Source organism: Homalodisca vitripennis, chromosome 2 (genome assembly GCF_021130785.1).
Source record: "Homalodisca vitripennis isolate AUS2020 chromosome 2, UT_GWSS_2.1, whole genome shotgun sequence".
NCBI lineage: Eukaryota > Metazoa > Arthropoda > Insecta > Hemiptera > Cicadellidae > Homalodisca > Homalodisca vitripennis.
Genome location: NC_060208.1, coordinates 220,480,089 through 220,502,479, shown reverse-complemented (window position 1 = coordinate 220,502,479; position 22,391 = coordinate 220,480,089).

Here is a 22,391-nt window from a genome sequence, read left to right as displayed (position 1 = left end):
ATTACCATTTACAAAGTATCACTATCAAAGTATTTACAAAGTGAAGTTTATGTATATATGTATGCATGTAAACATATATACATAACCTTCACTTTGCATACACTTTGATAAGTAATATCAATAGCAATGTAATAGTAATACCAATGACCATCAGAGCTGAGTAGTTGTAATGGCACATTAATATTTACTTGTCAAAACATCTCTGTGTATGATTCCAATCCAGGATTAGTTCGGTGTAATTTGACATTGATCCAACTCTTGTTTAACGGTTTATTGATAGTGTTGTCAAACAATCCTCACTAAGCAGTATATAAAGTAATATTTACCATTAAAATATATTATTGTATATTCATAACGGCATTTTTTATAGCTATAGTTTTATTATTTATATTATTAGCAGTCTTAACAAATTACACTGATATTGTGATATATTAAAGGATAATAACTATGAAAGTGTAACTAAGTAAAATTCTCAATAAACCTTTACTCAACTTTAGTGTGGAATCAAATATCTCAGGCTTACAAGGCCTCTCTCATAACTATCGTGTAATCTTTTTCCTGTTCGCAATTTAATGTATATCAATACCAGTATAAAGGTCAAATCATCGTCTCTCATAGCTCTGACAGGAACCTGGTTAACCATTAGAATTAAAGCGAGTCTCTGATTCATCAGCTTAACACAAAAATATGTTTTGCATATGATTTCATATGAGATAGTCCTTTGTCTTTATATTAAATTTTCTCCTCTAAATATTTTATTTTAAAAATCTCAGAATATATGTATATTCATAAACGCTTCACGATATCTTTACCTAATTATTGTCTATGTTCATTCAAAGAGAGTTAGTTTTGCCTTTTATTGTGTGCAGAAGGTGGAGAATGGATCGTTTTACAATTTCTAGTTACAATGAATAGTAATTTTAGATAGCTTCATATTAGAAAGTTCATTGAAATATGAATGAGTATATAATTAAATATATCGAAACAATTGACCTGTTATTTTTTAAAACTTTTCAATTAGTGTCCTGGTTGCCTCAGTCTTTATTTTTAATTTTTAATGCAGTTCTTTTAAAAAACATATTTTTAACAAGTGTATAATTATTTCTAAAATCACATATTTTTTATTTACTATATATGGTTTCTTTAACCTAACCCGCACAACCTGCCAACCCCCTAATATACCCCCTAGGGTGTTCATTTGAAAACTTCAAATTCGTATTAAAAGACTTACAGCCTAAGTATCAACATTCTGTAAACGGGAATGTATAGTACTAATTGAAGGAACAAAACAACATTATTTTCAAAATAAGGGTGCTCAACCCCATGCCCCCCGTACCCAAAGCCAAAATTTTGAAATGGCGACTAATACCTTGTGACACCTCAAATTGAAGCTAATAAAAAGTGTTGTACTATCGTAAGAACGTTGAAATCGGCCATGGCGTTGGTATCAACAGCCAATAATATAAAACATCAATGAATTAAGCAGAAATATCTACAACTTCACAAAGAGTATTTAGCTGGCTTGACTCAGTATTTAAAGATAAATAGTAGTAAGTAAGGTGAGGTTTAAATCTTAACCATCAATTAATTAACCGGAAATATCTAGATAGTTTGCGGAAATTTCTGTTTATGTTTCGGGAATCCTAGGTTTCCTACTACTTATTAGCAAAAAAATATATTTTGTCAGTTGAAAGGCATCAACTGTTTGCTGTTACTGGTTTTGTTAAAAAAACACCGTTGGAATTTTAATAATAATAATTTTAAAATGTTTGAATTCTGAAAGATTTTGTTATAACAATACAGGTTTATTACAAATTTTAAATATTAGCCATTTTGTTAATATTAAAGCAAATGACACCATTATTTTTTTAAAGATTCTCTATTTATCCAAGTATGTATATGTATAATATATGAACATACTATAGATCCATTTTTAAATTATGGTATATTTAGATTCTGAAGGTAATGATAACATGAAATAAAAAAAATCCTCTTGAATTCTGTTATGAATGTGATTACAATTGTTGGATTTTGTACTTACTTGTGATCAATTTTTTATGATAACAAATCTTTTAACAATGAATGAAGATCGCAGCCGGGGCTCAATAATTGATGGCAATCGAAGCAAGTTAGTAACGGTCTAATACAGCCAATAACGTCGGACCAGCTCCTAAATCAGCTCTCCGTCCGGCTAAGCCGGCAGTTGGAGTGTTCTGGGCTTAATGCAATAACATCCACGAGGGCTTAGCGATAAGTGCCAGTGAGCTTAGTTCAACGTCAGGTGTGATGGAGCCTCGGGCAAGGATTGGCTATTGAAGCTTCAGCCACTTTCATCAGTTTCTCCTCTCAGTGCGCTCCTGGGGGCGTAATGTCAGTATTAACAAATTACCGGACTGTAATTCTGCTATTTATGCAATATGTTTCGTAAGGGTTATCAAGAACGTTCACTGCATTATAAGATAATTGTTTACAGAATATTTAAGTATGCTAAATTGTTAAAATACTTCTCAGCCTTAAAATGATTGATACAGAAATTATAGCAAGGTTCATAGAGATCTATCACTCGCCAATACCTTCGTACAATGGTTGTCGCGAAATGTGATATATTCTCATTGTTTTAATCACGAATCGTTGGGGAACAGCTTTTAAGACTTTTCATTTAAATATTCTATTCAAAATATTATTTTTCACCCGATAAATTAATGGTAAGATATTCGAAAATATACTTCGTATTGTGAATGGAGCTTTGTTAAAAATATCTTCAAAATTAACTCTAACTAAATCAAATCTTTATAGAATTACACAAAAAGTAGATGAATACGAGACTAATATAACTTGAAACATAATGATGTAACTGACTGCTTTTTCCTTCTTTCTCACTTTAAGTTTTCTGCGAATGCATTGAGCAGTTCTACTCCAATGAAAATAACTTGGGTGATAATTATACAACGGAGGCAACAGTACAGTCAGTTACATTATTATGTTTCAAGTTATTTTAGTCTCGTATTCATCTACTTAGTTTATTTTGTTCTTCTCATTCTGGTCAAGTTTTGTGTGACGACATTTAACAATAATTCTACTCATATGACAGTCTCTTGGTTGATAACTGCATAACTTTGATTTTATCTTCTCCATCTCGCCAAATTTTGCGAGACTGCATTTTGTCATAAAACAGCTATAAAAATAAATTATACCAATGGACTGATAACCAGTAGCGTTGTGATTAGAGGAAGTTTCTATAACGTTACATTGGCTCTCAAGTTTAGTTTCACTGCCCAACTGTGTCACCACTCTGGACTCTAATGTAAATTAGTTCTCCAACAACACAACAACGGTTGATTCCAAAAATAAATGTCTATCAGGTCTTTTGAGAAATTTCATGTTTTCTTTATAAATTATTTATAATAAAACTTGAACTTTCTTTGTAACTGTTCACCTATACAACCACGTAATAATTTGAAAAGAACGTGATGTGTGTTTTTTTATTGAAGTGTCTATGTTCACAAATTACAATTGCTAAATATTGCGATTTCGGTAATTATAAACATCGAGAATCGAAAATATTTAACGTGTATCATTATATCAAACAAAATAAAAATTCGTATTCGTAAAAAAATATATTTCCTCTATAATAATAATTCTTTATAATTTGTATGTTATGACATTCTGAAGTAAAAATAAACATGTATAAATATTAAAAAAGTATAACACACCCAATAAAATCACGTCCTAATAGTATTATACATGCGAAAGTCCCTTTGTTTATTTTGATTTCATGTATAAACCATTCAACCGATTACACTGAAAATTTATATGGAAATTATTAGGACCCCTGGGATGAATAAAGGCCTATTCTTATTTTAAAATTCCTTCCGGGCTATGCCCCACTTTTCTCTAAAGCAGTTAAACACCCATATTGGTCCCTAAAGTTGCGAAATATTAATTCAAATACAAGTGTCCAATACACAGTACTAATTAACTGTACTGTGTAAACTTTTTTCTATGACAGCTAGACGTATGTTTAGTTAATTTAACCACTAGTTTCAATTTGTTTACATTTATAGAGTGTAAATATAACAAATGTAAAGAGACTTCTTATTTCAACATCGAGGAAAAACAATCAATTCATTCAGGATATAAGTTGAACTAAATTGTAAATATGTACATGTCAGGAATTGAATTGAAACGGAGGGACAGGGCATTACCATGATTGTAAAACCATTCAATAAGTGACTACAATCCGAGGAAACAAACGAGCACAGTGATTCTGTGATAATAGCAAGTGGAATCACAAAGCAATACAAGAGACACTAAATGCAATTTTTATGACAGAAAGTCGTCGAGGGAACAACACATCCATTTCTCATTAATGATGTATACGATAAGTCTTAGGTATATAAATACTACTGATATAACTCCTAGACTGGACCTAGGAAATAGTATGATATAGCGAAAATGGATTGTAAAGCAAGAATATGTACTTTACTGTATCACGTATCATATTTTAAAATATGCATGGAACTGTTATAATGTAAGCATTATTGATGTTGATTTTTGTTTTTAATTTTAAATAACAATATCTGTATCCATAAAATTTAGGAAACTGTGCAGCTTTTAAACTAACCCCATTACAAAATTATATGTAGGTGTATATATTGAATCTCGGGGCAATATAGCAAACACATTTTTTGAAAAGGAATAATAATAAATGTTAATTAGAAGTGCAAAACTTGAAATAAAAATTACTCACAATTTTACTTAATCCCTGGTCCTCTTAATCATGAACACTGAAACATGGGTACCTGATGGATAATATTTGAATTGTTCCATTTTTTGAATATCGTAGGACCCTTTCGTGTTACATAACAAGTTTCACTAAGAAAGCTATGAACTTCTATTTTTAGTCCCTCTGAAATTGGTATAAAACAATTCAAGTTTTAGTGATATCGACGTAGCTATTTAATTAAATTCTCGGAATTTTGCATGGAAATTGCGAGCGAAGCCGCGGGCATTTGCTAGTGTAAAATATACCTACTTTCAATTATACACTGTATTTAGTTAATGTTCCATTGGAACATTATATCTAGTACAATAATTTAGATCCTAATTATGTAATTTCATGATTCAGTTAAAAAGGTTTAATGTTAATTTAAACTAAACATGATTATCCTTGTCTTAAGTTTAGTCTATCAGCATTACGATTATTACTTATCAAACCATATACTATTGGCGCTAAAAGTTCTGCAGCAGCAGTAAATAAATTGAATGAATAAAACTCCGAACCTCAATATAAGTAAACAGTTTCCAAACTTTCGGTTTGGCATGACATCAAATAATAAAATACCCCAAATCTCTGCCAATCACTATCTTTGAAACGTTGGCTGCTCGCCACACAATCTCACATACATATGTGGGAGTAACTGGAGAAAATACTTCTATAGACATTTGTTAGAGTTGTTTCTCAAAATTTACTAGCATTGGAAAAGATTATTTAGCTGTGATATTATGACAATAGTTATTTCAAATCATTATTGACACACGTTATGAAGGCTATGTTATAGATACATTGTAGGGAGTGCTGGGGAGCGTATATACACATATATGTTGGAGTACTCTGACGCCTTTATCTATCATATCTTTCTTAAGAACTTGAATTTTCTGCATATGGCTTGATCCATAGTAAGATACTCCTACACTGCTGACATTACTTCTCAATTTCATGTGTATTTTAAGATTGCCTTTCCTATCACATTTTCCGTTTTATGAATACAAGACCCTATTGTCAACATACATATTACCTTGATATTATAGAATATCAAACCTATATTAGAAGGCCTCCTAGATTTGTTACTTATCGTGACTTCTCCCGATTTGAAATTGACAAGATGATACATTGTACGTCCAGTATTAGGTGGGGAAGATGCTATGTCTATGAACAATGTAGATGACATTCTAGATTTTATTAATTCTGCTATTATTCAAGTTTTTAATGAAAAATGCACCTCTTGTACATAGAGAGAGTTTCCAGAAAGAAAATCTCCATGGAGAAATAAACAAATCATTCAACTAACCATAGAAAAAGATTATTATAAGAAGAAAATGCTATCTACAGGAAATGAAACTTGTTAAAAAAACATATTGTAAGGTTAGAAAATATGCTCAAAAATGAAATAAGACGATCAAAACAAAATTATTTTAGAACTGAAATGGAGAAATGTAAAAGCTCTTAGAGACTTTTGGACTAAAATAAGGACAAGTGGTGTCACTGATCCATTCGATCCAGCCATACCCAACTTTGTAAAAGATTTGGAAGAAATCAATAAGTATTTCGTTAGTATGGGCTTAGGTATCATGGCAAATGATGATTGCGTACAGTTCTATGAAAGAAACAAATCAGAGAGTGTCACTTGTGATTTCTATTTCAGGAGTGTTACAAGGAGAGAAGTGCAGGAGGCTTTGAATAGCATCACATCAGAGGCAGTTGGAGCTGATGGGCATATCAATAAAAATGATTAAAATGATAAGTCCGTATTGTATTGACGCCATAACACATTTAGCTAACCAGTCATTGGCCACTTCCACTTTTCCGGATGCATGGAAGGAGGCAATTGTACTGCCTCTTCCCAAAGTCAAAGCACCTTCATCTGTGTCCGAAGCTGCGTCCAATTTCGGTATTGCCTGCCCTGTCGAAGATAATGGAGAAGCTGGTTGTTTCACAAATGGTACAATTTCTGGAGTCGGAGAATATCCTTCCAGCCTTACAGTCTGGGTTCAGGAAGGACCATAGTACTGCAACTGCGCTTTTGCTCGTTTGTGACGAGTTGCTTCACGCAAGGGCGGATAAGGAAAGCATCTCTTCTTGCAATGCTGGACTTTTCACATGCATTCGACTCAATAGACCACAGGATGTTGTTGGCTGTCATGCATTTTTTATGGTTTTCGAACAGAGAGGTGGTTTCTTGGTTTTTGATTCCTATTTGGTGAATAGGAGACAAAAGGTTAAAATTGGGATGGATTTCTCCTCATCTTTAAGTAGATTTGCTGGTGTTCCACAGGGAAATTGCCTTGGGCCCATTCTATTCACCCTGTTTTCCGCCACTATGGGTTCAGACTTGCAACATAGTCGCTTGTATTCATACGCCGATGATGCTCAACTGTGTGTTTCATATGAAGCCGGAAGAGCTGACTCAGCAGTTTCCATTTTGAATGCTGATTTAAGCATTGTCCATGATTGGTCTGAGAGGCATGGGATTAAACTGAACAAGGAAAAGTGTAGTGTGTTGTCGATTCCTTCCAATGTGGGTTCGGAGACAGTGGGTGAGGTGTTGCTTGGCAGTGTCAGACTGAAGGAGTGTGAATCCTTAAAGCTCTTGGGCCTCATACTTGATAGTGGCCTCACACTATCTGGTCATGTAAGTGCTGTTTGTCGGCGAACACTTGGTCGACTGAGAATGCTATACAAGCATAGGCACATGTTTCCTAGAGAGACCAGGCTTCGCCTTGTCCGGGCTCTTGTGCTCTCTGTGATCGATTATTGCCTCCCTGTCTATGGCAACATTGTGTCTAAAGGAGATTTAGAAAAATTACAGAGGGTCCAAAATATGTGTGTAAGGTATGTATGTGGTTTAAGAAGGTTTGACCATGTTTCGGAGGCTTGACGATCGCTGGGTTTGTTGACTGTAGCTGATACTTGTATCCTGCGCTCCTCATGCTTGGTTTACAGAATCCTGACCACTGGCAGGCCGGGATATCTGAGAGAAAAACTAAAAAGCAGGTCTCAAGTCCGATCTCGCAGTACTAGACAGGATCAAGTGTTGGAGATGCCTCGCGTTCGCCGTGAATTTGAAAGAAAGCGATTTGCGTACTTTTCTCCCAAATTATATTAATGAACTGTCCTCCAGGTAACAGGCCAGGGTGTATTCTGAAACGACATACAAAGAAAATATATACAAGTATTTAATGTACAATACAAGGTGATATAGCCATATATAACTGTATGTCTAATATTATGTTTTATTTATTAATAACTATAAAATAAGCTTTTTAATTTTTTAAGAACTATAAAAAAAGACATGAGTCGGTTTGTAAACCAGCAATTATTGTTGAAAACCGCTCCAAAATAAAGTCCTTATTTATTTATTTATTTATATTGGTACGACACCACCCCAGGGCTTGAATAGTGAGAAAGAGAAAATATTGTCCTAAATTTAATTTAAAAACAGAAAAACTAAAATTGTTTTGATATGCAATTAAAGTGATACAGTTACAATTTTCTTTTAGAGACATGAAATGCTTTTTAGAAAATGTCTACACAACTGTAATATCAAATAGCATAAAGTTTAATACTCAAACTGAGGTTACTCATTTCTGGCAGCAAAACTAAACAATAGAAAACAGGGCATTGATTGTGACAAATTTCAGGTGCTGTAAAGTGTTTTTGAAATTTTACAGGGAATAGTACACAGAAGTTCTTCAGAAACTTGGTGTTTAAAAATGCTATTAGGCCTGAAAGGGTACATTAATGGACTATTTATCTCACCCTAGGCATGTGTAAGTAGTCATGCCATACCAGCTTAGTTTCAAGTCAGTTACAAATTATGGTAGGTATCCACCCTTCTTACTGTATGTTATTAATGCTATTAAAATTCACAGTTTCCATCTTTGAACCTAAAATGATAAAAAATACTGTGTACGAAGAAAAACACTTATTTACCATTACCTCATGACAAGTTAAAATCATTTTCAGTTATTATGTTCAATATGTAATAACTGAGGTATAATGTTTCCACTTCAAACATTCGAAGAATCTTAATCTTTTACGTGAAAAGAATTTTAATTTTTAAAGTTATAAAAAGTTTTATGACACATAACAAAATACCACCATGAATTGGATAATCCCATTTGTATACTGTTCGCTTCGTATATGAAATTTAGAACTTTGTGAGGTTTTGTGAACGGGAAGTCAAGAATAATTGGCAAACGCTTTATATAAATTTTATAAAACAGATAATTACAACAAGCACAAGTTTGAGAAAATATTTAAAAGTCAACTGTTTATTAGAAAACCTCGTTCATTATCAACTCATGCAATTAATCTTCATCCTTCAGTACCTTTTTGAAAACCTTCTTAGGGCACAAACACCCAAAAAAGTGTTTAATATTATACACACTAACCAGCTGATATATAATATACCAGTAGAGTGTATTGTGTATTTCCAGTGAAGGAAATGTAAAATGAAAAGTATTATATTTCTATAAATATAACTATTATATTTCACTTTTATTGTACCTTTCCTCGCTTTATTCTTAAGGCCATCATCTTTTGTACGAAATGCTTCCAAATGTTTCTACCAACAATTAATTAGAACTTCTTCAAAGTTCTGAAAATTATTTCTTACTTTCAGATGTTTTTTATATCTAAAATAAAGTGTTATCACATTTAAAGTCATTAAAATACTGTTTTAATACCTATTTAAAAAAAATGAAAGTACGCAATGTAATATTTAATACTTAAATGAGTTATGTCTGAGAAATAATATCAATATGACGGCCTCCAATTGAGGTGAAAATAAAGTAAGAGGAAAGCGATGGAAGTTCAATACCACGGCAAATGTATTCTCTTCAGGTTTCTGCTACGTGATCAGAGCTCAGTCGATGTTCCTGAGTCTCATCAAACTTTTGTATTTTTACTCAACCTTCTAGAATTTGCTTTGTTGTCAATACTATACACGTATATTGTGTACGGACTGGACGAACACATAGGTAATGTCTGAGGTTGTAGTAATAAATACACGCATTTCCAAGGTTTAATTGTGGTAAAAATCTTACATGCACCACGTCTAGGTGTTAAATAAAATATACTTTGCACCTTTTTGTCAAAATAAAATAAATATGAATTGGTATGTGTGGGTGGCCTAGTGATTAGTTCTTTAAAATATTACCTACTAAACGTAATTATTAAAATTGACTTCCCCTAGTTGAAGGATGTTGACTGACGAACTTTACGAGTTTTCATCCTGGAAAGTGGAATATTCCCTGCCAAATTGGAAAATCAGTATTGTTTATTTCAAGTACAAATATGCAATCCAAATACGATAGAATACTTATTTTCTATACTACCACCGACGTCACAACATTTAAGGAAATTAGTAATAAGCCAGCTAATAATATGTGTTCATTAAGAATACAGCTTGCATAGACTGCAATCCGGCTTCAGAAAAAAATATAGTCCATGTATAATTCATACAACATGTTTAGTGCTACAACTTCATTGTTATGTTAAATATTCTAAACCATTTGACTCTATGCATCACATGCTAGTTGAGGTGTGTTTCTTAACACATCTGGGAAGGGTTGATGTAATATGAATGTACCGAATTTCACCTTCCGCTTTGTGATCTGACACATTCACAGACTTGAATACTAAAAATCTACTTGAATCAAAGGGTAAGCGGCTGGATAAGGAGCGAGCCCCACGGGCTTAAGCCAAACTTAGGCCTAGCCTGAAGTAATGTTATAAAAAATTCCAGGTTAGAATCCTAAAGAGTAAAGGAGGTTTTTTAGTGGGTAAACCCGTTTTTAGGGGAGTCCCACACTACAGGCTGGCCACCTGCGTGCGTAATTGCATTGTTCCTGCCTCTCCCTCAAAAAAAGAAGGGTCAAGTAGAGCTAAACTCAAAATTCACATTGAATCAACTCTTCTCACCACAGCTGTGTTATTTATTTAAATCTCGGTTGTTTTCGGCGCTTTCGAATTTTATCTGAATCGTGCACCTGATGAGGCAATGAAAACATATCTTCAACTAGATTAGACTGGATTTTTGCTGGGTAAACCAGATGAAGATCTTTTCTAGCCCAGTTACTGAAACGATGCAGCACGAAATCAGTTTTGAATATTGAAATCATGGTAAGTACTATAAAGTATTACCAAGGTAGTCAAGTGCACAGTTCTGTGCACTAGGCCACACGACCTGGAAGACACTTGGCGATAGTGGACTGAGAGCTTGGCTGTGTGCGGCAGAACTATAACTCTCAGCGTTGTACTGGACTTTGGCCTTACGTCCACTAACATGTCACGGTCGTCACTCAACGTTCTTTTGGAGGCTGAGGAGTCTGAGAAGGTTCAGAAATCTGCTACCAGAGGCAGGTGGCGTAGTTTTAACTCATGCATTCATTAACTCTCCCAGCCTTATATTATTGCTGTTATACTCATGGTAACAGCATCTCGAGGAAAAGTAAAGAAAAATTCAAATACTAAAAAGTTCAATATTTTCTTCAATATGGATCGGTATAGCTAACGTTTCTCCCTTATGAGACGCTGCTGTAATCTTGCCTATAAAGGCTGTGTAAGGAATACCAGCGTGCTGGAGATTCACAACATATTCTACACCATTGAGCAGCAATAATTTACGGAGAAGGTCTTTTAAATTAATCAAAGCGTTTCATTACAAATCATTTTCTCAAATTCGCAGAATAAACTGTTATTCTTTTGTATAATTTCTGTAGTTAACATTATTACTAATCAGTGCACCATATTTGAAATTTCTACGTTAGCCAAATAGTTTTAAGGTGTTTTATATATCTTCTTTTATTTTTTTTTCGAAAACATTTATATATCTAGACGTTTTAGGAAGCACGCATGCATTGACATTTATTAAAAATTTTTAACTACTACAAACGAAACCTATTTAAAACACAACGTCCAACCACTAAAATAGATTTTTAACAAAAATCTTTAGATATCTCTCATAATCCACTTAATTATATAAGATTTTATTGACAGGCTTTGACGAAGATTCAGGAATTGATTGACACTGACAGTCAGAATGGGCTGTCAAATACTGATCACGTGTGTTTCCCGCTTGCTCTGCGGTACGTGACTTTTCTCACCTTTGGTTTTATGTCAAAGTATTGACACAACTACAACATTTCTCTAGTGAATGATTTGAGACAATGGAAGTTACAAATTTCAAAAGATTATGAAATACAAATACGTGTCTATTAATCTGTTACCTGACAAACGAATTGGTGGTCTTTCAGTCTAAATGTTATTTAGAGTTTTGGTGAGTTGAAATCGCTCCCGACAAAAACCTTTTCTCTACTGATATTACCCTTTCTATAAAATCTGTTTAGTTCTACAATCTATCAGTCATTCAAGTTCCATGAACAGAAAAGTAAAAACATTTGGACACAGTTGCTTCTACTCATAAAACGGTGTCTTTCATAATCAGTCACTAAAATAGTACCATCATCATCAATTATCCAATTAGTGAACATAAACAATAGTATTGGGTATTTTATATCTCACGTGAAATGGTAATTAGTTTGTTCAAATTAATAATAACACTATTATAACATCGTTTGTTATGCCAAGGTTCAAATAATTCAGAAGAGAACTATGAATTACCTACAGTTATTTTATGACAATATTCGTCATTAACTTGTAATTGATACGTTCGTCGTTTTGATTTTATTTTATGTGTCAGTTACTTTAATTAATATTAATGTTGGAAACAGCATCATATTAGAAGGAAAATTAACCTATTAATTATGGCATCCTCAAAATTTAATTCATTTTATCCATAAATAAGAAAATTTATAATTAGTTTGATTTAAACTAAAATTACGTTTAATTCAAAGTGCACTCTCCCTGATACAATTATAACTCACAAACCACATTTTAATGCAATTAAGTGACAAGATTTAAATGATATCCCATTATTTTATAACAACAATACCTTTGTCAGAGTCTTGTTTGTCTAGGGCGGACTCTACTTTCGGTTGACTCGTGATGTGTACATCGATATGTGTTATTTATTCATGTGTGCCAACACATTATTGTTATGTGCTGTTTCAATAAATAACGAGGACAATGACCAGTCTAAATATGCGTGCATTTCATTAATTTATGGTTATGGCTATGTATAATGAGTCCAGTATAGTTTTAAAAATTTGGTTTAGTTTGCGGACGCTTGGGATTTATTGAATAGTCATTTGGTGGAAAAGGCTAGCTTTTCTATTAATTCAGGTAGTTTTCCATCCTTGATGTTCTCTTGATAACACTTAATATATTGAAACGATGGAGATTTCGATCAGTCCAAACGATATTACTGAAAATAAATGAGTAGAGCAGCAAGAGAAGTACAGCATGGTGTGACAAGATATAGGGAACTCCTCCTGTAACTCTGATTGAGATCAACGGATTCCATTTGATGACCTGTCATTGCACTCTGTTCCAGCCTTGACGTGTGTTCCGTTTTTACTCCCTATTTCATACAATGGTCCTTGAGAAAGCTATAAAATCGTTTGAGCTTCACTTGACGGCATTAATCCTAGGAAATTAACGAGGTGTTAACAATTATTAGGCACATTTTATTTTATCCGGTACTTCGTTTTTTTGTCTTCCCTCATCATATTTTGGCTTATATAACGATTGGTATTATAAATAAATTCTGCTATGGTTATTCCTCTGACTTTCAATCCATCAGGATCACATCATTAGCCATTCATATCTTGAGTTCTTACCTTGCGTCTTCAAGAGGCAGATGTAGCCGACCTGTGTAATTGTTTGTGCTAATTCTTACCCTGGATTGGCTGTCCCCCAAAGGTGACATCCGATCAACCAGTACTCAGAAAATAGTTTACCTTTATCAGTAACGGTATGCCAAATTTGGTTGCGATATCTCTTGTCGTTTAAAAATTATAAAGTCGTCCTAAGACTTAATTGTCACCCTGTATATACTTTGTTCAGAGTATTAGATCCAAACGATACCCTCCATCTCGAACTGTGAAAGAACACTCGCATTTTTTAATATTATGTGAGTGGACACTCTCATTGTAAGCCAGAACTTTACTAAATATAAATCAATAGTTGGATTAAATTCGCGAGCGGGCTCTTAGCTATTCTACGAAACCCATTTCATGAAGGTCAACTAGGCTGTATTTGAAAAAATATAAATTCGTTCTAAAACAATTTTCACCCTGTAGGTTGTAAATAATTCCTAGAAAAGCTAAGTTTTCCTTGTTAACGATTGTTTATTAAAAAAACGTCTAATTTCACAAAAGTACAATATTGTTCCCTTTGTGGTTCTCTCCTTGTCCCTTATGAAAATTAATAGCAAATATCTTATAACACATAGCCTATTTCACGTTACTGGCAGTGAAAATATACATAATTTCAAATTCATAGGTTATTTCACTGAACTAAGGTATACTTAACGAAAAATGTATATACTTTAATGGCCAAATTCACTAGTCTTGTGAATGTTTTGAATACAAATAACAAGCCACCTGCGTTCTATTTAAAATATTAAAAAAGCTCATCTAGAGCATTACAAGCAATCTGAATCTCTGTTAGATACTTTTGGAATAAACAGTCGTGTGAGTGTGAGTATAGACGAACAGCCTATGCTAGTATGTGTGAGCCTTGGCCAAAACTTTACGAGTTTAAACCCTATTTCTTATTCCACACACGACTTGCTTGTTTTAACCCTTATAGTGATTCCCTTTGAGGAAAAACTTCGCTGAACCTTTGAAGCATCGCAGCTTCTTATATTTATGTACAGACCTGCAGTTGAATTAATTGTCACATGATAAATTCATTAATTACTACAATGCATATAATTAAAATAATTGAAATCTGAATGGTTAACTAACTGATACTATTACAAAGGTTTTCTAAAACAAAAACATTTATATAAAGGTTCAGATCCAATTACTAATACTAAAATAATTTAACTTTACCTCACTACTATTTTAAAGCACTTTTGCGGGAATAAATTTCCCTTGTATTCCTTTTAGGAACCTACCAAACAAGTTTAACATGCAACACCTGTGGCAACATGGATCAACTTAAAGAGTATCCAAGCGTGTAGATTGTACATATACAAAATGCTATATATAGGTTTAGTCTCCCAACTCAAAAATTGTGAATGTCATGAGAAAAAACTCTTATTTATGTATTATAATTAATATTTATTGAATACTGTATATAGGTTTTTGCAATATTATTTACATTGCATGTTAAGAGAAGTTTCTCTAAAATTTAGATATTTCCTTCGTTTTTTAATAAACATTTTCTTTTAACAGATCCTAACAATATATAAAATAATTTACGTTAGAAGTCTTGAATGGAACAATACATTTAATGTATTTATAATTTATATCAGAAAGTTTGTGTCTACATTTACTAAAGTTCAATAATGAGAAAAATATTTGAAGATTGCATAGATTTAATGATATTTTCTTCACGAATCTGAAATTTACGTAATTTCGTTTCAGGTAAATAATTATGATTAGGCCCTAGAACTATTGCATAGATTTAATCATGTTAAGTGTTGAATAAGGTGTTTTGACCTAACTTTGCCTAGTAAAAAAGGCATATTTTACTCTGTTACTTTTTAATTTTAGAACTAAAAAATGTAAATAATATTCTAAATGTTCTAAAGTAATTTTATATATTAGTGAGTAATTCTCATTAAATTACTTCAGTTTAAGTCTAATTGAAATATTATATGTATTTAAAAATTATACAACGTTTACGTAGCCATAAAAGAGTAGGCAATATCGATAAACTATTTTGTAACGATTGAAGTAAATAACTGGACGCTCCCAGTCGTGTAAAATCATCCATTTCTTGGTGTCTGTATTTTTGAATAATATGGGTCATATTATCATCCATTCTTCCATTGAAAACCCTACAGTAGCATTACTACTATCCTATATTTACTAATCCACAGAGTTCTGCATGAAAATAATTGGTAACGATCTTAGACTACTAATTATGTAATCGGCTGTCGGAAAAGGAGGGTAGGGAAAGTGTAAATAATAATGATAAAATGTTTCCAGAGTAATTTTTTAAGTTTCACACACACGCCAAAACCAAGAGACGTGTAAATAACAGATACATCAGTGTCAACCACTGAGATCCAAGGACCGACAATTGGACACTCAGTTTCTTCATCTGATTGGCAGACGATTGATTACTCTGTGATAATTCCTCTTTTATTGTATCTGTGAAAGCTAAACTAAAAAAACACATATTAGCATTCTAAACTAAGATTACTGAGGTGGGATTAAATTTTTTCTCAAATATTTTATTTATCTTTAAACTTAATGAATTATATATGTAGTAAATAATATTTAAGATCACTGAAATTCGAATTAAATTAATTCACTCTGTTAATTTTTAATTATTTTATTACTTATTTAAACTACCTAATTCGTTAAATTTATCCAATTTAATGAATTTTAATTATTTTAAATTTAAAGCTGAGCTTTTATAAAAGTAAAAAGAATGTAACGTAGTTATGATTAGTTCCAAAAGCCAGCTATAATTTAGCATTAATTTGATTTAAAAATAAGTGTTTTACATTCCTCAGCTTAAAATAAACAGTTTCAACAGAGGAATAAACTACCTCTTGGGTAAAAAGTGTTTGTATCCTAAACACCACCTTTCTATACATAGTGTCAGATTTCACACGCTGCACTGAGTGGAAGGTGAAATTGAGCCGAACTCAACATTCAAATTGAATCTAAACTTCCCTAAAAAGCTGTTATATTGTAGAAAACTCGTTTGCTCCACCGTGCTTTGAGATCGTGTCTCAAACATCGTAGTGGGTCAGATTCCGTTATATGCCCCCAACGCTTAAACTTTTTTCAATGAACTTATAAAGTTATCAAACGATGTAGTTGAGTAACAGAACTAACATTATGCCCCCAACGCTAATTTTTCATTTACGGATGACTATAATGAATTACAATCGACCATACCCCTACATTTCTCCAAACACAAAAATTCTATAAAAATAAACATTACCAAACAAAAACTAAACTCTTTATTGAAAAAAAAAAAACACACAAAACTTGTTTTTATTCTTGATCACACTCCGCCACCCCAAATACGAGTGCCTACGGCCGAAGGTGCTGCGGAAGCCCACGCTGATGTCAACGAAAGAAAAACATCCCTCGAGATAGTACCTATCAGTAAAATATCAAATTCTAGAGGGGCTGATCAGAAATATAAATTGAATTGCAATGGAAAGGCAAGTATGTACCGTGAAAAAACTTAAATAAGATAACAGCGACAACAATACCGACCGCAATACCTGGAAATGCTTGTTGATTGATGGAATGTTAGATCTGTTACTCAAATACATCGTTTTATAACGTTCTAAGTTCATTGTAAAAAGTATAAGCGTTGGGGGCATATAACGGAATCTGACCTCATAGTGCTCTAAATTGTGCACCTGATTGGACAATGATAATACCTCTTAGTTTAGATCACGCTGCACAGCTGCTGGGTAAACCAGACAAAGCTATTTGGTGGTCTGGGTGTCTCTGAAGTCAAAAAGATGCAAAAATGTTGCTTTGAACGTCTGTCGTCGATGATTTGGACCTCTTCAGACGGATTTCATAAGGCAAGTATATGGCAGTGACAAATTTCAGACGCTTAACAGAGTGGAATTTGGAATTAAGCTAAACTCAGCATTCATATTGAATTATTCCTTCCCATCATAGCTACTGCATGTGTAGCTGATATTATAACTGAACTCTATACAAAGTATTTCTGTTTTTGATAGCTGCATTACTGATCCACAAAAAATAATCATTAACTCATTAAAGTTTTTCAAGATTAATGATGTACTTACTGATACTTCAAAAGCAGCACCACGCACAGGTCTAAGGTTAGTGTTCATAAAGTTAAAGCTAGAATTAAGAAATTGTATAAAACTAAAATATTATAATATAAAAACCTCTAATATACAAGGTGTTATTGTTAGTATTATTTTTCAGAGAAAGAAATTTTCTACACATAATAGGCTAGCTTGAAATTATTAAACAGTAAAATAATTTTGAGATGTTTTAGTTCCAAGAATTTCCTGACAATACTTTAACGGACAATCTAGTACTATAGTTTGTTGTACTAAAGATCTCTGAAGGAGCCGGGTCCCATCGACATCTCACTTCAAACTTCTACCACATTAAGATATTGTAGTATCTCACTGTTCTTATCCAGTACATAGAGTATCATACAGTTTTAGCAAAATCTCAAAATGATAACTTTGAACCGATTTCGTAAGAGTTTACAAACAAATTATTTACGCATATCATTATTAACTTAAAACACTTAAATGTTACAATGCCGTTCTTTAAAACACATACAAACTTTTGCATAAGAAATATTTTTACCGTAATAAATATGGTTACCAAAATTTACAAAAGCATAAAAAATATATTTCTATTGCCCTAATACTTGTTAATACACCCAAATAATAAAACACTGTTTCCGATGTAATGTAGATGTATATTTTAATGTAGTAGGCGTTTGAAATGAGATGTTTAGCGTGTGAGAGGTTGCCGGAAACCTCTCATCGCTATTCGTGTTCCGCTGAATCTTATTCTCTTCAAAGGGTTAATACGTTAATTGTAGTAACTTATCAATTCGGATATATATTATTAGCCCTAAGAAAACTTACGTACAAAATTATTATCTGTAATCGTCAATACTGAGATATTGTATTACGTGGAAATATAAACATCTTGTTTTACAAGAATGGGGATCGAAAAATGTTCCTATCTTATCTTATCTGAGTCCCTGGCCATCAATGTGGATGTTAAAATAAAACTTGCAAATTTTAGGCGTTTCGCACAATTGCCTTCAGTCTTATAGTCTGAATCTTACATAGTACACACACTTTGCAATAAACAAATGGATGGTACAATTGCTAGAAAAGTCGAAATTTAATAACGAATCGAATTCTCAGATATGTGTAAAACTAATTTACTGCCACCCTAATCTCACCCATTTAAAATTAAAGACAGTGAATCCTTTTTACTTGATTCAGTAATAGTATGTGTTTATGGCATAGTGCCGTAGTTTATTTTCTTCTATATAATTTGACATTTTTGTTATTGGAATCGTAATGTTTAAAATCTATGTGACAGAAGGGGGATAAAGAAATATTTAAAAAAGTTTGATTTGCTTTGTTTTCTTCTTCAGAGAATATAAGTGTTGCATATAAGAATTATGTGAATAAATAACAGTTGGATTCATTCCTAAACATTAAACTACATTCTTCATGTAAGTAGAAGCCTGTCACTCGAAGGGCTGAAGAAATTTAATTTCTGTTTACCGTTCTAATTAAAGCCTATAGTGCAATAGATTTACACAATTTATCTTTTTTCTACCAGGATGGTGTAAACATTTCATTCATGTGCGGTAGCCTGTCAGTTTATCCGCAGGATATCTAGAAAATCAAATGAGCTAACATGCAACCTAACAGTTATGTGACGCGTAGTGCGTAAACATGTATACTAATACATAACAGACAAACTTATATTATTAACTAGTACTTATACGATAACTGCATTATCTATGTTATAGTTAGAACCCAAAAAATGGTGGCATTTACTTAAAAACTATATATTTCTTAAAATGAGTTTGATTTGATATGTGATAAAATTTAGTCTTTTATTAAATTAGCCTAGTTGTTCTGAGTTGCGCTAATAACAGTGTGCAGCTGATCACTAGGTGCTGTTGCCTCTCTAAAATTATTGTCGTCTCTGTAATTATTCATTGCCTTTATAATAACTTCCACGTGTAATTATTACAAAGGCTTAGTAATTACACGTTTGATACGGCCAAATAGATACTTTAGTCAAATTAATTAACATTGTATTATATATCAATAACATTATTCTAGAATACATATAATCAAATGAGAAATCTATGCAATCAACGTTAAATTTATGGATATCTATAGTACTATAACGAAATTTAAAGCTAAGTAACGTAACATAACAATAATAACAAAACATAACAACACAAGAACTTATACTACCATTATAACTCCTTTTCACGAAAATATGCCAAAGTAATGGAAATCAAACTAAAGAAACGTTCTGATTCATCGAAATCATTACCTGTAATAAAATTTTCTTAAAATTTTTGTAATATAATCACACTATAACAACAAGCGTATTACACCGCCATCCATCATCAAATTTCATTTACTTCGTAACTTTTCAAACAACACTTAAATCCTTTAGGCATTAGATATTTAAAACCATACTTCAAAATGCAAGTTTCCAAAAATGCTTACGAACTATAAAAAAAATTTAAACAGTCATCAACTCCTCAGAAGAGAGGCTTTGTATTCCTATATTCTAATATGAATGGTTTCATCAAATTGGATCTGCAAACCCAAGGAATAAGTTCTCACTATATATGGTTGTAACTTTGAAATGGATTAGCGTAATTCTTATTTAATCCTGGAAAACTACTGAGAGTTATTTTGATGTAACACTAAATATTAAAATTGTGAACTTTTAAAACAGGGTTAACTAAAATACCGAAGAAAAGAACAAATTTACAATAGGCAAAAAACACAAAAATTTATGAAACTACATCTTAATTACTTTATTTAGTAATATATTAATTCATTTAGTAAGGGCATTAATATCAATCACTTATAAAATCATGCAATAACTATAAAAACATCTAAATATCGATTTGAAAATATCCATAATAAACTCATTTATTCTGTTGTAACACTAAATATTAAAATTGTAAACTTTTAATACAGGAGTAACTAAAATACCGAAGAAAGAAAAAAGTTAAAAATAGGCAAATAAGCACACAAATTGATGAAACCACAAAATTTTAATTAATTTTTTTAGTTCCTAATCTATTACTTCATTTAGTAAGGGTATTAATATCAATCACTTATAAAATCATGCAATAACTATAAAAATAACTACATATCGATTTGAAAATATCCATAATAAACTCATTTATAAGTAATTAACTTTATCTCACGAAATAAATCCCTTTTGTAACTAAATCCAAAGACCGACACAGACAGACACCGGTTTGAAATTGCCTACGTGAAGACGATCGTTCTGGCAAGTTTATGACGTCACTGTGACATCACTGTTGCCAAGATAACAAAAAAAATTACACCATTAAATCAGTAATTCTTTCTGTTTGAAATGGTATATAAATAGTAGGGGTAGTGTTGAATTATTACTATATGAACTGTCAAAAAGGGTGTGTGTCAGATCGACATTATAATGTCGATTATCACTTCAGAATCGGTTCAGTTAGACAATGTAATGTCGACTGCCAGTTCAAGGATAACACTGGAATTACATTGGTTTTAATAATTATTCAAAGTTATAATATTTCCTTACACCACTGGTATTTAAACGTCTAGTTTAAGTGCATGGGTATGTTGGAAATGGCTAGAAATGCTGAAATATTTATTTAAATTCCTAAAGTAATAAAAAAGTTTTGTATTTCAACTCATTCAATCATTATTATGCGGTTAGTTTATCTATATCTGGAACTTACAAAAATTATTTTCAGATCCTTCTCCCTTTTAGTTCCCTACCATCTTATTTTTACCCTATTTCCATTTAGCCAAACTATTGGTTTGCTTCGAATAAGATGCTGAGAGACCTCTCAATGCACTTAGTCCCAAAACGACTTTTGGATTTTGCTCCAGAGTGACAGGATATTGAGGATGGGTTTAGTAGGGGCCCGTAAAAATTCTATGAGAAGAGATGGTAGTTCACAACCGAGAAATAATGAACTGAGAAATAGGTCATTGTTGGAGCCATTACAATAAAATAAGACCGTCGGAGAGTTCTTAGACTGCCCACCGCGTTGCGATAAGATAAGGCAGGTGCACACCGCTTATCAGTTACTGAATAGATTACCAAACAAACATTATATTGCAAAAATAGACTGGATATAAGTATAATTCAGACCGGGCAGTGTTGAGTTAACCGAGTCGTTGAAAATACGTTGGTTGTGTATCGAAGTTCAGGGGGTAGTCTTAAACTGATTTAAAAGTTATTTGAGCTGTCGTAATCAAGTTCTTAATATGAATCATATTAAAAGTGAAATGTAGGAACAAAATCACAGCGTGGTTCAAGGAAGGTCAGTTGTTATTACTAGTCCTTATAAATAACTTAGATAATTAAATATTACAGGAAAGCTATTCTTGTTCGTATATGATACGGTTATAATTTTGAACGGTAAAATTTGGCATGAAGTAAATGATATCGTTTCGCAATAATTTATTATGTGAATGGTTTCATGATAATTTTAACGAGGAATGTTAGTAAAATCAAAATATTATGAACGAGCCAGCTGCTCATTTACGGTTGTTACTGCACTCACGCGGACACTCAATGCAATGCTACCTTGTAGGGTTGGACCAGTACAAGTATGTAGGTGTAATTATCGATTCAAAACTCAGATTCCAAACTAAGAAAGTTCATTTGAATTTTGTACCAATTAGGCCAAAATCTAAACTATAATGAGTTAAGAAAAACGTAGTACGCGTATGTACAATTCGTTTACAATATGGTATAATCGCATGGGA